The sequence below is a fragment of the Bos grunniens genome, chromosome 1 (assembly GCF_055505025.1).
Source record: "Bos grunniens cultivar Pamir isolate PY7600 chromosome 1, Bosgru_T2T1.0, whole genome shotgun sequence".
Lineage (NCBI taxonomy): Eukaryota > Metazoa > Chordata > Mammalia > Artiodactyla > Bovidae > Bos > Bos grunniens.
This window is the reverse complement of record NC_141165.1, coordinates 3,018,880-3,033,660: the sequence shown is the minus strand read 5'-3', so window position 1 is coordinate 3,033,660 and position 14,781 is coordinate 3,018,880. Positions and strand designations below refer to the sequence as shown.

At 39.8% G+C, this 14,781-nt stretch overlaps 1 protein-coding gene across 10 annotated transcripts in view; it reads right to left on the bottom strand.

Annotated features, from left to right (window-relative positions):
• Window positions 1-14,781, bottom strand: part of TBC1D5 (TBC1 domain family member 5) — a 595,415-nt gene that overhangs the window by 462,076 nt on the left and 118,558 nt on the right. The window contains exon 3 of one of the 10 annotated variants that reach the window (XM_086381937.1): window positions 5,761-6,095. The exons of the other annotated variants lie outside the window; for them this stretch is intronic. The gene's annotated coding sequence lies outside the window, so the exon portion shown is untranslated. The remainder of the gene's footprint in view (window positions 1-5,760; window positions 6,096-14,781) is intronic. 10 annotated transcript variants of the gene reach the window in all.

Below are 14,781 nucleotides of genomic sequence, written 5' to 3'. Positions count from 1 at the left end.
AGAATCTGCCTTCAGTGCAGGAGATGTGGGTTCGATCTCTGGGTCGGGAAGATCCCCTGGAGAAGGGAATGGCTACCCACTCCAGTATTCTTGCCCGGGAAATCCCATGGACAGAGGAGCCTGGCAGGTCACAGAGTCAGACACGACTGAGCGACTAACACTTCAGCTCCAAGACTTCCAAGGTTGTTTGGTCTACCCTATCTCACCTCCTGCAGTTCTCTCCTAGGATTCCTTCCTCTGTCCCCCTACCTTCTAACACCACAGTTGCTTCTTGCCTCAGGCTCTCCAGCACACAGTACAATGGCCGACTTTACTTCTCACAAACCCCCTTGGAAAATCGTTTAGCTGGAAATTCCTGCATTTCAGCTCTCATACATTTACTGGACTATACTTTACTTACTCCAGTAGGCACCTGGCTTACTCTCTAGTTAGGATTTCAGGAGCCATTCATTGAGCTGAAATACTGAACTTGTTTCATCTCTTGCTCATGGCTGCCTTCATTCTAGCAAATACTGAGAGTGCTCCCTGTCCTCCCTTCCACTTGCCCACCAAATCTGACTGGGATCTCGTCAACATTCACTTTCTAGAAGATGCTCTCAGTTTTTCCAGATATGGAATGTCTGCCATGCTTAGTCCCTTCATCAGACAAGGGCTGTAGCAGTATCATTTGCACAAGTAACAATAATGGAAAGTGTGTTTTTAATGGTGTAACCATCACGACAATTTCAAAAGTTGTCTTCATCTCTTATTTTGATTAAGAAAAATAAATACTGGAAAAAAGCCAGTGTGTGCATATGCTGAAAGATAAGAATGGTTGTGTTTTGTTTTGTTTTTAAAAAGAAAAAGGATGCCGGATGCTATGGTCAAGTACATTTGGAAAATGCTACACTGAATAAAGCTACACCAGGTTCTTAAGATTTTTTAATACAAATCACTATATGTTGTAATTCTCTTAAAGAGAAACAAAGAATAGAATGCTTTCTAAACGTACTTGACCACAGGCTTTTCTACTGAGAGCTTCACCTGGGAAAAACATATCACAGACTATATACTATGGCAACGCTGCTACAATGTTACTGGGAGAAAGCACCAGATTATCAGGACTTTATCAAGACTTGAGAACCAAAAGAAACCAACTGCTTAATACTAGCAGAGTCCTGTGAAGCTTCCCACCTACAATACAGAGGAGCTGCAGATCCTAACTGTAACTACTTAAAGACCAAAACCCTGGAGAGTTCTAGACCAAATACTTGCCTACTTCAGGGCCCCATGAAAATTCTTAGGTCAAGTTCCTATCATCTCCTCCAACCCCTAAACTGCCAATGACCAAATAACTCCAATCCCCCTCTTCACAATCACAACACACACATGCAGAGAAAAGGAGAGGTTTTGGCTGAGAAGCTTCTCAAATTTTAATGTGTATACAAATTAGCTGGTAATGTTGATCAAAATGCAGATTCTGATTCAGCAGGCATGGGTTTGGGCCCCCATTTTCTGCATTTCCAGCAAGCTCGCAGGTAACACCAATGCTGTCAAACAAGGGACCTCACTCTGGCAGAGTTCTGGGCACCTTACAACAAAAAAGAGGCCCCTAACTTGTAAGTATCCACTAGCTTTCCTTCAAACTGCCTTTCAAAAGTCAGATTCTCCCAGATGAAAACAATGAAGCTTTCAATCATCTATAAAAACTGAAACTGTGTACAATAAAAAGAAGATACTAAAATCATTATTATCTGCTAACAATTATTTTTCTTTAGAAATGGCAGCCTCCTACATGTTGCCATAAAAGTGCATGTATTTATACAAAAATCACTTAGGTCTAAATCCTCATTCTACTTCTGTATGGAAATACCCACACCAATGACACAAAAATGCACTGAAGTCTGTGGAGGTCAGGAAAAGTCTCCACCGTCAGCAACTCACAAGGCTACAAAGAGAAACTACTATTGCCAGGCCTCCACCCAAAAAAGGACGTATAGAGCCAGCATCTTTCTCAATGATTTACTGGAAGCAGCAGCTCATTTTAATAAAAGCATCCCAAAACATAAAATTGATTGAACCAACTGCTGTGGTGGGCATACACAACAGCTGATCAAAATCATTCAAGACTTTATTTTTATAGATCTTCTTCCAGGCTTTGAGAATTTTTTCCCATTCTATACTTTAACCTTGAAATTGAATAGAGAAAAAAGAATTTGTAAATCTATAGAATAAAGTTTTAATCTAGAAAGTAAGTCAATTCATGACAATAATAAATAAGATCACATACAGCCTAATGCCCAAACCACTTTTCTAGGATGTACTTTGAGTAACAAAACTAAGAATTTAAACTGAGTCACTTTTTGTGTTGTTAAAAATCGTGTAGCCTTTCCTAGGGACGGCACTGCCACCACACCACATACATTACCCCCATTCCTTACAAAGGAAAACTTAGCACAATTAGAAATTATTTCTCTTTTTAACTGGATTTCTTGATATTAAACATTTTAAGATTTTATTTATCTAAAAAACAAAGACCTTTACCCTCTCATTGCATGTTAAATGATGCCTTTATTTGACTTTTGATAAGGTAATTTTATAGTATTTTTGTCCCAGTGAAGGACGAAGACAAGCCCGCTGTTTAGATTCCTCTGCTTTACGTTGTGTCTTTGATCACTAACAATGCTGCATGAGCAGCCAACAGAAGGCTGACATTTCATAAAATATGCAGTGATAAAAACTAATACTGTAGCATCTGGGAGTGATATATAAAATGCAGAAATACACCTAATAACTGTGATCTTAAATTACAAGTTACTAAAAGCTAAATAAAAAGCATACCTAAGAATAAAAAAGTGGCAAGACTACAAAGGGGTTTTTTTGGTACTCCGTTTTCTAAAAACAAAGTTTAAAAAAAATTTAAGTCTATAACACTTTCCCTGCTATTCTATGCATAAAAGCCAGCTACCTCTAAGAACAGGGTTTCCATACTATATACTTTTCAACAATTGAAGAATACATTACAAAATTATCATTGAAAGGGTTTGCAGAAAATGTGAAGGAAATTCCTTCTTCTTTAATACTTAAAAAATGTCAAAACTGATAATGGAAAAGCAATATATCACTTTGAAGCCATGATGTTAAAGAGCATCACCAAGGTAAGTTTTAAAACTATAATAATCTAAACGAACATGCTCCTAATGCCTGTACTAATCCAAATCTAAAGCCTAAGTCCCCGGTACACAACAGCAAAGTAAAGTGTGCTCAGATACGTTTAAATAATTTTAACTTTACTGCTAAACATTTGTTTATTAACAGTGGGAAGCAAGTAAGGTACTTAATAAAGAACATTCAAAAGCAATCATGTGAATTATCTTTACAGCATTTGGTTTAATATTCCACCTATATCCATCAAAATCACCACCCAGTAGAAGTGTTTTTTTTTTGTTTTAACATATATGCTAAAGGGAAGTGAAAACATAAGAGCCATATTCAGCACTTTAAGAACTCTGAATTATACTTTAACTAAAGAAAATAGACAACAGTTAAGTATGTGGGAGGCAACTGTCCTTGTACTTATAATTAGCATCTGAATTTAGGGATTTCACTGCTTAATGCACATCCACCCGCCTGTTATTCTTATCATGACTTTTTATGTCACTTAATGGAGATAAATACACTTTTCCCTCCTCATATTCACATCGACGCTACTTAATTTTTTAAAGCTGTTGTAATAGGTTAAACGGCAGTCTCAGCAGCACTCTTCACCTCCCCCTGGACAAAGAACGGCATTACGGGACTGAGAACAGGGAAGGCGTATTTACATTCACAACGTCCCTAACTGTAACATTTATGTGAATTACGATTTCACATTTGCAAATACCATAATTTTTCGTTTCACTGCATACTTTGCCATTCTTTCAACATTAACTTTCTATGGTTATTACAATCTCAAAAACCATACCTAGGAAACATGTGATGTTGTTCAAGCCATTGGAAGAAACATTTAAGTTAAAATGATAATGTGTCTAATAATGTATTTAACTTTAATCATCTTCTTCTATAAAAGAGAACTTTAGTATATTAAATACAAACTTTTCATAGATATGCAATGATAAATTTACTGTAACTGTTTAAATGTCAAAAAAAATGTGAATCATCCTTTCTGCTATTTTGCCTACTGAATTTAGACTTGAGCATATCAGTATTGGGTACATACAGAAGAAAACAACTGTTTTACCCTCTGAAAACCTGAGAGTAGTTTACTGTATCAAAATTCATGTTTAAAGTAAGAAAAATTATACATACCAATAACAGCAGAGGAAAAAAGAGGCAATTTTCAGGTTTTTCACTTGTCAAAAACGTAGCAAACCACAGTCCTCAATCGTAATTAAGTACTGCTAAATTAGCTGCAGGATATTTCTCTCTCCCTTCTAGAATGGAAAGTCCATGAATACAGAGTCTTTACTTCTTTTGTTTAACCCATTATCAATATTTCTTGGGCAATCAATTAATATTTATGAAAATAATGAACAAGCAAATATCAATTTATCATCTGAGATTTGTAATGACTGATACTTAGTCCATAAGAGAGATCTAAGGAAACGGAACATGGTCCCTCATCTCTTCACACTTAAAATCTACGAATAATTAACAGTACAGAACCCAGGCCCAACTACAAACAAGCAACAGTGCAAAACACCGAACAAAAAGGGCCTTGTCACGGGTGACAAGTCAAAACAGGACTCGAGAGAGGGTGAGGTCAAGGTAAACCACATTTTTCAGAAAGATTTCACGGAGTGTGCAGGACATGAGCTCCAAGTTAGGAAGAAAGTACGCAAGCTTTAGAAGAGCATGTTTAGAAAAAATACGATGGACTCACAGGACAAAAGAAGAAGTGAGATGAGGAAGGCTATGCAAATCCAGGAAAATTCTCAGTGTGTTGGGACCATTTTGACAGAAATGGGATATTTTTTTGTTATTCACTAGTGGAACACACGGAGAAGGAAATGGCACCCCACTCCAGGACTCTTGCCTGGAAAATCCCACGGATGGAGGAGCCTGGAAGGCTGCAGTCCATGGGGTCGCTAAGAGTCAGACACGAACGAGCCACTTCACTTTCACTTTCCACTTTCATGCATTGGAGAGGGAAATGGCAACCGACTCCAGTGTTCTTGCCTGGAGAATCCCAGGGATGGGGGAGCCTGGTGGGCTGCCGTCTATGGGGTCCCAGAGATGGACACGACTGAAGCGACTTAGCAGCAGCAGCAGCAGCAGCAGTGGAACACAAGGCTAAATAATGAGTTTAGGACAACTCCACAAAAGAACCTTGAAAATCAGGCTAGAATCAGTATTTTGTAAAACCCTATAAGAGAAAAGGGCTCAAGTGGTAAAGAATCCACCTGCCAAGGCAGAAGAAAGAAACGGCAATGTGTTCTACTATTCTCGCCTGAAAAATCCTATGGATACAGGAGCCTGCCGGGCTTCAGACCATGGGGTCACAAAATGTTGCAGCACATCCAGACAATAAGGGAAAATAATCTGACAAAGAATATATATATAACTGAACCACTGTGTTATACACCTGAAACTAACACAGCACTACACTACAATTTTTAAAAAATATGAAAATCAGGCTGGAGATTCCAAATTTCACCCTATAGACAGAGTGGGGTTATTAAATGTTCCTAAGCAGGAAAGCAATGACAAACCTAGACACTGTATTAAAAAGCAACAACATCACTCTGCCAACAAAGGTCTGTATAGGAAAGGGATACCCACTCGAACATTCTTGCCTGGAAATTCCATGGATACAGGAGTCTGGTGGACCACAAAGAGTCAGACCCAACTGAGCAACTAACACTTTCACTTTCAGTCTTTCCAGTAGTCATGTACAGATGTGAAAGCCGGACCATGAAGAAGGCTGAGCACGGAAGAACTGATGCGTTTGAACTGTGGTGTTGGAGAAGACTCTTGAGAGTCCCTTGGACTGCAAGGAGATCCAACCAGTCCATTCTGAAGGAGATCAGTCCTGGGTGTTCACTGGAAGGACTGATGCTGAAGCTGAAGCTCCAATACAGCTGACGCACTGGAAAAGACCCTGATGCTGCCAAAGACTGAAAGCAGAAGAGGGAAACACAGAATGAGATGGCTGGATGGCATCACTGACCCAATGCACATGAACTTGGGCAAACTCCAGGAGATGGTGAGGGACAGGGAAGCCTGGCGTGCTGCTCAAAGTCGAACAGGACCTGGTGACTGAACAATAACAACAAAGCAGAAGAACGACAGAATAAAAACGATACTTTAGGAAAATTAATCTGACAATACATGGGATGGATTTGAGGGCAGAAAGGATATCAAATACTTCAGGTACCAGCAGAGCAAAAACTTCTGAAGTATTTGAGGAATACGGCTGTAAAGGAATAGATGAGGCTGGCTTATTTAAGAATGGTAAGGATCTGACAGAAGCAAAACCCACTCAGACTATAAACTAATTAGATATGATGAGTAAGGGAGTGAATTCCTAAGTCTAAGAAAAAGATCCTAAAGATAATAGGAGGGAAACTAAGAATGGCTAAATTCTGCTGGGGCAAGAGGATGCGTTCTGTTCTTCCAAGCATCCAACATGTTGGGAAGCGAAGTATTCAAGACAGTAGGAAATGGAGTAGGAACATGAGGGTGTGGTGAGAGGCACAGAGCGGCAGATTTTACTGTTTGATTTTCTAACTTTTTATTTTGTATTGGAGTATAGGTGCTTAACAATGTTGTGTGAGCCTCAGGTGGACAGCAAAGTGACTCAGTCCTATCTACACATGTATCTACTCCTTTCCCACTTCGGTTGTTGCATAACATGGAGCAGGGTTTCCTGTGCTGCAGTGGGTCCTTGCTGGTTGCCTATTTTAAGCACAGCAGTGTGTATGTTGACCCCGAGCTCCAGAGTGTAGAGTGCGCTATGAGGGTGCAATAGCGCAGACCTGGAAAAGGAAGGGAGAGGACGAGTAAAAAGCGAAGGCAGAAGACTGAGCCACACTGTTTAACGAACTCTACAATATACCTGTGGAAGCCCACTAACATGAAAGGGGCTGACTGGCTTCCTGAGACACCTGAGTCCAGGAGACTCATGAAAGGACCAGTGTCCAAAGACAGAGAGCCCACAGACGCTTACCTAAGCAGCGCTGGAGAAAGGAAAGAGGAAACCATAATTGTAAATTGTTTCTCTTTTTGTTTGAATAAGGAAGTATCAGAATATAAACTAAGTACCTGAGGAAACCATAAAATGTTTAAACACATTACTTCCTATTGTATTACTTCACTAAAAGAAAAGGCTACGACATTTTTCTTTTAAAGTGTCCGAATTCTAGAATGCACATAAATGCCCACAGAGGACAAAAACAAAAACATACTCACCTATTCTTTACCTTCTATATGAACCACAGTACACCCCTCATTTTTTCATATCTATATTACTTCTTATTTATTTATTTCATTTTCTGAGGTTTAGGTCAGTTATCTGCATAGAGTACATATTATGAGTACGTATTTGATAATTACAATTTCTGAGGTTTAGGTCAGTTATCTGCATAGAGTACATATTATGAGTACGTATTTGATAATTACAAATTTCAATAAAATATTTCATTGAGAAAAAAATTTAACAGGTATTGTACATATTTTTACAACAAGCACACACAACCTAATTTGTGTAAAGGTAGAGTTTACACAAGAACATAAGAGCAAAGAGAAACATAAGGAAAAGAGAAATTAAGACGTATCCTCCTCCCCCACTCAGAACACCACATGTAAATACTGACGTATAGTAAGGTTGTTAAAAGTTGTTTTCCAGAGTATACTTTATCTGAAGAACCCCAAGAAAATTTTAATTGTGACGAGATGTAGGGATCCCGATGGGCAGAGAGAAGCTCTCTGAGCTCTGATCCTCGCTGTGATACGTGGAGACATGCTCACTCGTCAGCCCAAGCAGCATTGCTCCGAGACGAGCACGTGAATGTGCGCAGGCCAGGGGGTGTCACGCTCGACTCGAAGATATTTGAGCTAATCAATAAGTCAAATATGTTCTTAAAAATGCTAACTGGTTGTTTCTGTGTGTTAGGCTTTCTGTACGCATATTAACGTACTTTTCCTGTATGATATAGTGAAGTCAGTGACGATAAATACATGTTGTGTCTGCCGCCTACATTTCTACCGACAGCAAACGGAGTGTAAAACTGGCATTGAAAACGGAAAAGAAAGAAATTAACTTTAGAGGTATGCAGCATGGGTTTTATGTATTAGGCATTACTTAAGTATCTAAACTCTGATGGATTCACTTTAAATTAAAGACTCAACTATCTATAAATTACCAAGTATCCAATATCTACTTAGCTTATTAAAATAAGATAAAGGATTGAAAATCATAAATTTGTCTTTTTTAGATTGTCCAAACAACAAATTAATCTCTTTGAATACAAAATTATATTCTGTGCTTTGGGAAAAATTCCAGATGACAAACTTAGTTGAAGAGTAGACAAAAATGGCAATTTGGTCTTTCAGTTCAGTTCAGTCTCTCAGTCGTGTCCGACTCTTTGCGACCCCATGAATCGCAGCACGCCAGGCCTTCCTGGCCATCACCAACTCCCGGAGTTCACTCAGACTCACGTCCATCGAGTCGGTGATCCATCCAGCCATCTCATCCTCTGTCGTCCCCTTCTCCTCCTGCCCCCAATCCCTCCCAGCATCAGAGTCTTTTCATACATGATTGTTTTCTTCAATTAATGTAGTTTAATCTACTAAAATTCACAAAAATGTGAAACAAAAATACTCAAGTACTTACTTTATTAAAAAGGCAGCAGTACCAACAAAATTTGTTTCTAGAATATAAAACCACACCCTCTGAAAAAAATATCAGAAGCTATTTAAATGAATGCAATGCCCAGGGACCTCTTTGATATAAAACAAAATCTAAAGATGGGGAGTGGGCATTGAGGGGAGGGCCAGTCTTAATCCCTCCTCTCCATGCAGTAGTCTAAGGACAGCATCACAAGCAACAGCACAAATTTAGACACAACTTCCTGAAGTTGCCTTGCCACTAAACACTGAGGAACAGGAGTATGGCAGAATTCAAAGGCAAAAGACTAAAAGAGTGATGGAAGTCACACGCGGCTCCTTTATCTACAACAAATGGGCAAGAAAGAAACAACACACACTTCCTCCTTGCTGACTTCTGACAAGTCAGGAAAAGGATTCAGGACCGTGGTAAAAGTGTCAAAGGGAACCAGGACAGGGAACAGAAAAGCAAAGAACTGAAACATAAATTTAAAAGAGAGGGAGGAAGAAAGTTGAGTTCGGGGTTTTATTTGTATGTTAAGTAATTCAACTGGCAGCTCAAATTGGATAACCCTATAAATTTAGTGGCCAAATTACAACATTCCTAAGAGTTAAAAGACCTTGTAGGAGGCAAAACACTCACCAATCCCTCCAAAGAAGCCTATGTCTTAATCCCTTAGACCTGCTACTTCACAAGGCAAAAAGTCATTTGAAGAAATGATTACTGAGGAACCTTGAGCTGGAGAGATTATCCTAGATAATCCTAGTGAGCCGAATCTAATCACATGAGTCAAAAGGAAAGATGCAAGGAGAGGAAGGGTCAGAAAGGTATCAAGGAGGATTCCAATAGCTGTTGCTGGCTTTGAAACTGGGGGGAGGGGGCCGTGAGTCAAGAAGTAGCTCTCAGAGAAGCTGAAAAGGGCTCCTGGAGCACAGGAAACAAGAGAATGGAGACCTAGGCCCTACAATCACACGGAAGGGAGTTTTGCCAACAAACTGAAAGAAGAGGAAACAGATTCTCTGACCCTGATTTTAGGCTAGGGAGACATATACTGGACTTCTGAACTATACGACCATATAATTAAAAATGAGTGTTGTCTTAAAACAATAATTTTGCAATAATTTACCTGGGAACAATAAAAAACAAATACAGGGATGCTAAAAATAATTAAGGCAGGATACTATAGGCATTCAGACTTAAACTGAAGAAAGTAGGGAAAACCACTAGACCATTCAGGTATGACCTAAATCAAATCCCGTACCATTACACAGTGGAAGTGACAAATAGATTCAAGGGATTAGGTCTGATAGACAGAGTACCTGAAGAACTATGGACAGAGGTTAGAGACATTGTACAGGAGGCAGTGATCAAGACAATTCCCCAAAACAAAGAAATGCAATAAGGCAAAGTGGCTGTCTGAGCAGATCTTGCACAGCTGAGAAAAGAAGACAAGCTAAAGGCAAAGGAGAAAAGGAAAGATACATCCATTTGAATGCAGAACTCCAAAAAATAGAAAGGAGAGACAAGAAAGCCTTCCTAAGTGATCAGTGCAAAGAAACAGAGGAAAATAATAGAATGGGAAAGATTAGAGATCTCTTCAAGAAAATCAGAAACACCAAGGGAACATTTCATGCAAAGATGGACACAACAAAGGACAAAAATGGTATGGACCTAACAGAAGCAGAAGATATTAAGAAGAGGTGGCAAGAATACACAGAAAAACAATACAAAGAGATCTTCATGACCCAGATAACCATGATGGTGTGATCAATCACCTAGAGCCAGACATCCTGGAATGTGAAGTCAGGTGGGCCTTAGCAAGCATCACCACAAACAAAGCTAGTGGGGGTGATAGAATTCCAGTGGAGCTATTGAAAATCCTAAAAGATGATGCTGGAAAGTACTGCACAAAATATGCCAGCAAATTGGGAAAATTCAGCAGTGGCCGCAAGACAGGAAAAGGTCAGTTTTCATTCCAACCCCAAAGAAAGGCAATGCCAAAGAATGCCCAAACTACCGCACAATTGCACTCATCTCAAATGCTAGCAAAGTAATGATCAAAATTCTCCAAGCTAGGCTTCAACAGTGCATGAACCGGCAAGTTCCAGATGTTCAAGCTGGATTTAGAAGAGGCAGAGGAACCAGAGATCAAATTGCCAACATCCTTTGGATAATCGAGAAAGCAAGAGAGTTCCAGAAAAACATCTACTTCTGTTGTACTGACTGCCAAAGCCTTTCACAGTGTGGATCACAACAAAATGTGGAAAACTCTTAAAGAGATGGGAATACCATGCCACTTGACCTGCCTCCTGAGAAATCTGTACGCGGGTCAAGAAGCAACAGTTAGCACTGCACATGGATCAACAGACTGCTTCCAAATCAGGAAAGGAGTACATCAAGGTTGTATAGTGTTAACCAGCTTATTTAACTTATATGCAGAGTACATCATGAGAAACGCTGGGCTGGATGAAGCACAAGCTGGAATCAAGACTCCTGGAAGAAATATCAATAACCCCAGATATGCAGATGACACCACCCTTATGGCAGAAAGTAAAGAAGAACTAAAAAGAGGCTTTTGATGAAAGTGGAAGAGGAGAATGAAAAAGTTGGCTTAAAGCTCAACATTCAGAAAACTAAGATCATGGCATCTGGTCCCATCACTTCATGGCCAATAGATGTGGTACAATGGAAACAGTGAGAGACATTACTTTTGGGGCTCCAAAATCACTGCAGATGGTGACTGCAGCCATGAAATTAAAAGACACTTGCTTCTTGGAAGAAAAGCTATGACTCAATCTAGACAGGTATTAAGAAGCAAAGACATTACTTTGCCAACAAAGGTCCATCTAGTCAAAGCTATGGTTTTTCCAGTGGTCATGTATGGATGTAAGAGTTGGACTATAAAGAAAGCTGGGCACTGAATAATTGATGCTTTTGAATTGTGGTGTTGGAGAAGACTCTTGAGAGTCCCTTGGACTGCAAGGAGATCCAACAAGTCCATCCTAAAGGATGTCAGTCCTGGGTGTTCACTGGAAGGACTGATGCTCAAGCTGAAACTCCAATACATTGGCCACCTGACGGGAAGAACTGACTCTTTGGAAAAGACCCTGATGCTGGGAAAAATTGAAGGCAGGAGGAGAAGGCGACAACAGAGGATGAGATGTTTAGATAGCATCACCGACTTGATGGACATGAATTTGAGCAAGCTCTGCGAGCTGGTGAAGGCAAGGAACTCTGGCATGCTACAGTCCATGTGGCCGCAGAGTCGACACGAATGAGCTACTGAACTGTCTGAGTAGGCATCCACGGGCTTCCCAGGCAGTGCAATGGTAAGGAATCCGCAGGCCAATGTAAGAGACACAAGAGACGCAGATTTGATCCCTGGGTCAGGGGTCAGGAAGATCGCCTGGGGTAGGAAACCGTAACCCATTCCAGTATGCTTGTGTGCGAAGTTCCATGGACAGAGGAGCCTGGCAGGAAGAGTGACAGGGCCTCATACACACATGCATGCATGCACATGCGTACGCACACTCACATACAGAGCAGGACTTCAAAGGACTGTCTCAAACAAACTGGGCTTACGATTACCCACTGCAGAGCTAGCACCTACAAGCACAACTAACTCACCAATACATGTTTCTGAATAGAATTATTTTATCCAATAAAGAACTCAAACCTTTAGCTTATCAATGAAAATTTTTAATCCAAATCATATTTAGTTAACAAGTCTTAACTAATTTCCAGAAAAGAAACCCCACAAGAAGCTGCAAATAGTCATCAAGTACATTTATTTCCCAGGAAAATTAAAATGTCAATTCAAGTATTCAGTTCAGTCTAGTTGCTCAGTTGTGTCCAACTCTGTGACCCCATGGATTACAGAATGCTAGGCTTCCCTGTCCTTCACCAACTCCCAGAGTCTACTCAAACTCATGTCCATCGAGTTGGTGACGCCATCCAACCCTCTCATCCTCTGTCGTCCCCTCCTCCTTCTGCCTTTAATCTTTCCCAGCATCAGGGTCTTTTCCAATGAGTCCGTTTTTCGCATCAAATGGCCAAAGTGCTGGAGTTTCAGCTTCAGCATCAGTCCTTCCTAATGAATGAATATTCAAGACTGATTTCCTTTAGGACTGACTGGTTTGATCTCCCTGCTGTCCAAGGGACTCACAAGAGTCTTCTCCAACATCAAAGTTCAAAAGCATCAATTCATCGGTGCTCAGCTTTCTTTATAGTCCAACTCTCATATCCATACATGATCACTGGAAAACGAAATGCTTATAATTCATTTGGTAAAGAATCCGCATGCAATGCAGGAGACGTCGGTTCAATTCTTGGTTCAGGAAGATCCTCTGGAAAACGAATAGGCTACCCACTCCAGTATTCTGGGGCTTCCCTTGTGGCTCACCTGCGATGCAGAAGACCTAGATTTGATCTCTGGCTTGAAAAGATCCCCTGGAGAAGGGAAAGGCTACCCATTCCAGTATTCTGTCCTGGAGAATTTCATGAACTGTACAATCCTTGGGTTTGCAAAGAGTTGGACATGACTAAGTGACTTTCACCTTCATACCTGTGACACATTTCAAGTACTAACATCTGCTAATTTCTTTCATTCTGTATTATATCATATCTTTCTTTTTTCCTAATAAAAAATTTCCTGTCACTAATAACAGTTCACGATGAAATAAAACAGAGAAGGAAAGTTCCCTTTCCTCAGCATGTTAAAAATGATTCTATTAAAAAATGCACTAATTTAGCCATTTAGCCATTCTCTAATTTAGGTCAGAGAACATGTATCAGCGGAAGAGGTTAAGCGTTAGACTGAAACTTAGGCTCTACTTTAAGATGGGAAAAATAAATAAAAATGAAAAAACAAGAACAACAACAACAAAAAACGAATGCTCTTTATCATTGAGGAAAAGGAGCCAGAGGTCCAGAAAAAAACAGTATCTTCCCTTTCAACACAAGTTACTCCTAAAGAGATTTGCATTTTGTTAAGCTTGAAAGACTATTTCTGGAATAATCTACTTAAGAATAAAGTCATTGTGAAACTGAATATACATTTTTTAAACTCAATGTAATTGTCACTAAATTCAATTTAAAATTAAATATAAAATTACTAGACATTGTACATATCTCCCCCATAACATATTCTTTAAGAAGTAGCTTCCTTTTTGTACTCAGCATAGAAAAAGCGAAAGACAGTATAACTTATTCAGTTGTTGTCCACCTCTTTGCAACCTCATGGAGTATAGCCTGCCAGGCTCCTCTGTCCATGGAATTCTCCAGGCAAGAATACTTACAATCATTACTAATTTCTATTTCTGACATTAGATGACAAGAAAAAAAATTGTCAACTGAATTTTTCTCTTTTTAAATCTGCTGAGGTCCTCCAATATCTAGCAGAGAACCCATTTCATATTAGGTACTCAGTAATCACAAGCATCACCAACTCAATGGACACGGGTTTGGGTGAACTCCAGGAGTTGGTGATGGACAGGTAGGCCTGGCATGCTGTGGTTCATGGGGTCGCAAAGAGTCAGACATGACTGAGCGACTGAACTGAACTGAACTGAATCACTGAATGAGTCAGTCTCTCTCAACTGTGATGGTTAATTTTATGTGTCAACTTGACTAGCCCAGATATTTCATTTAACATTATTCTATATGTTTCTGAAAAGGTATTTTTTAGATGAAAGGGAAAAATACACCCAACTGAATGCAGAGTTCAGAGAATAGCAAGGAGAGCTAAGAAAGCCTTGTTAAGTGAACAACACAAAGGAATAAATGAAAACAACAGATTGGGAAAGACTAGAGGTCTCTTCAAGGCAACTGGAGACACCAAGGGAACATTTCATGCAAAGATGGGTGCAATCAAGACCAGAAACAGCAAAGACCTAACAGACGAAGAAGAGAGTAAGAAAAGGTGGCGATAATCAACGGAAGAGCTGTACAAAACGCTCTTACTGACCCTGATAACA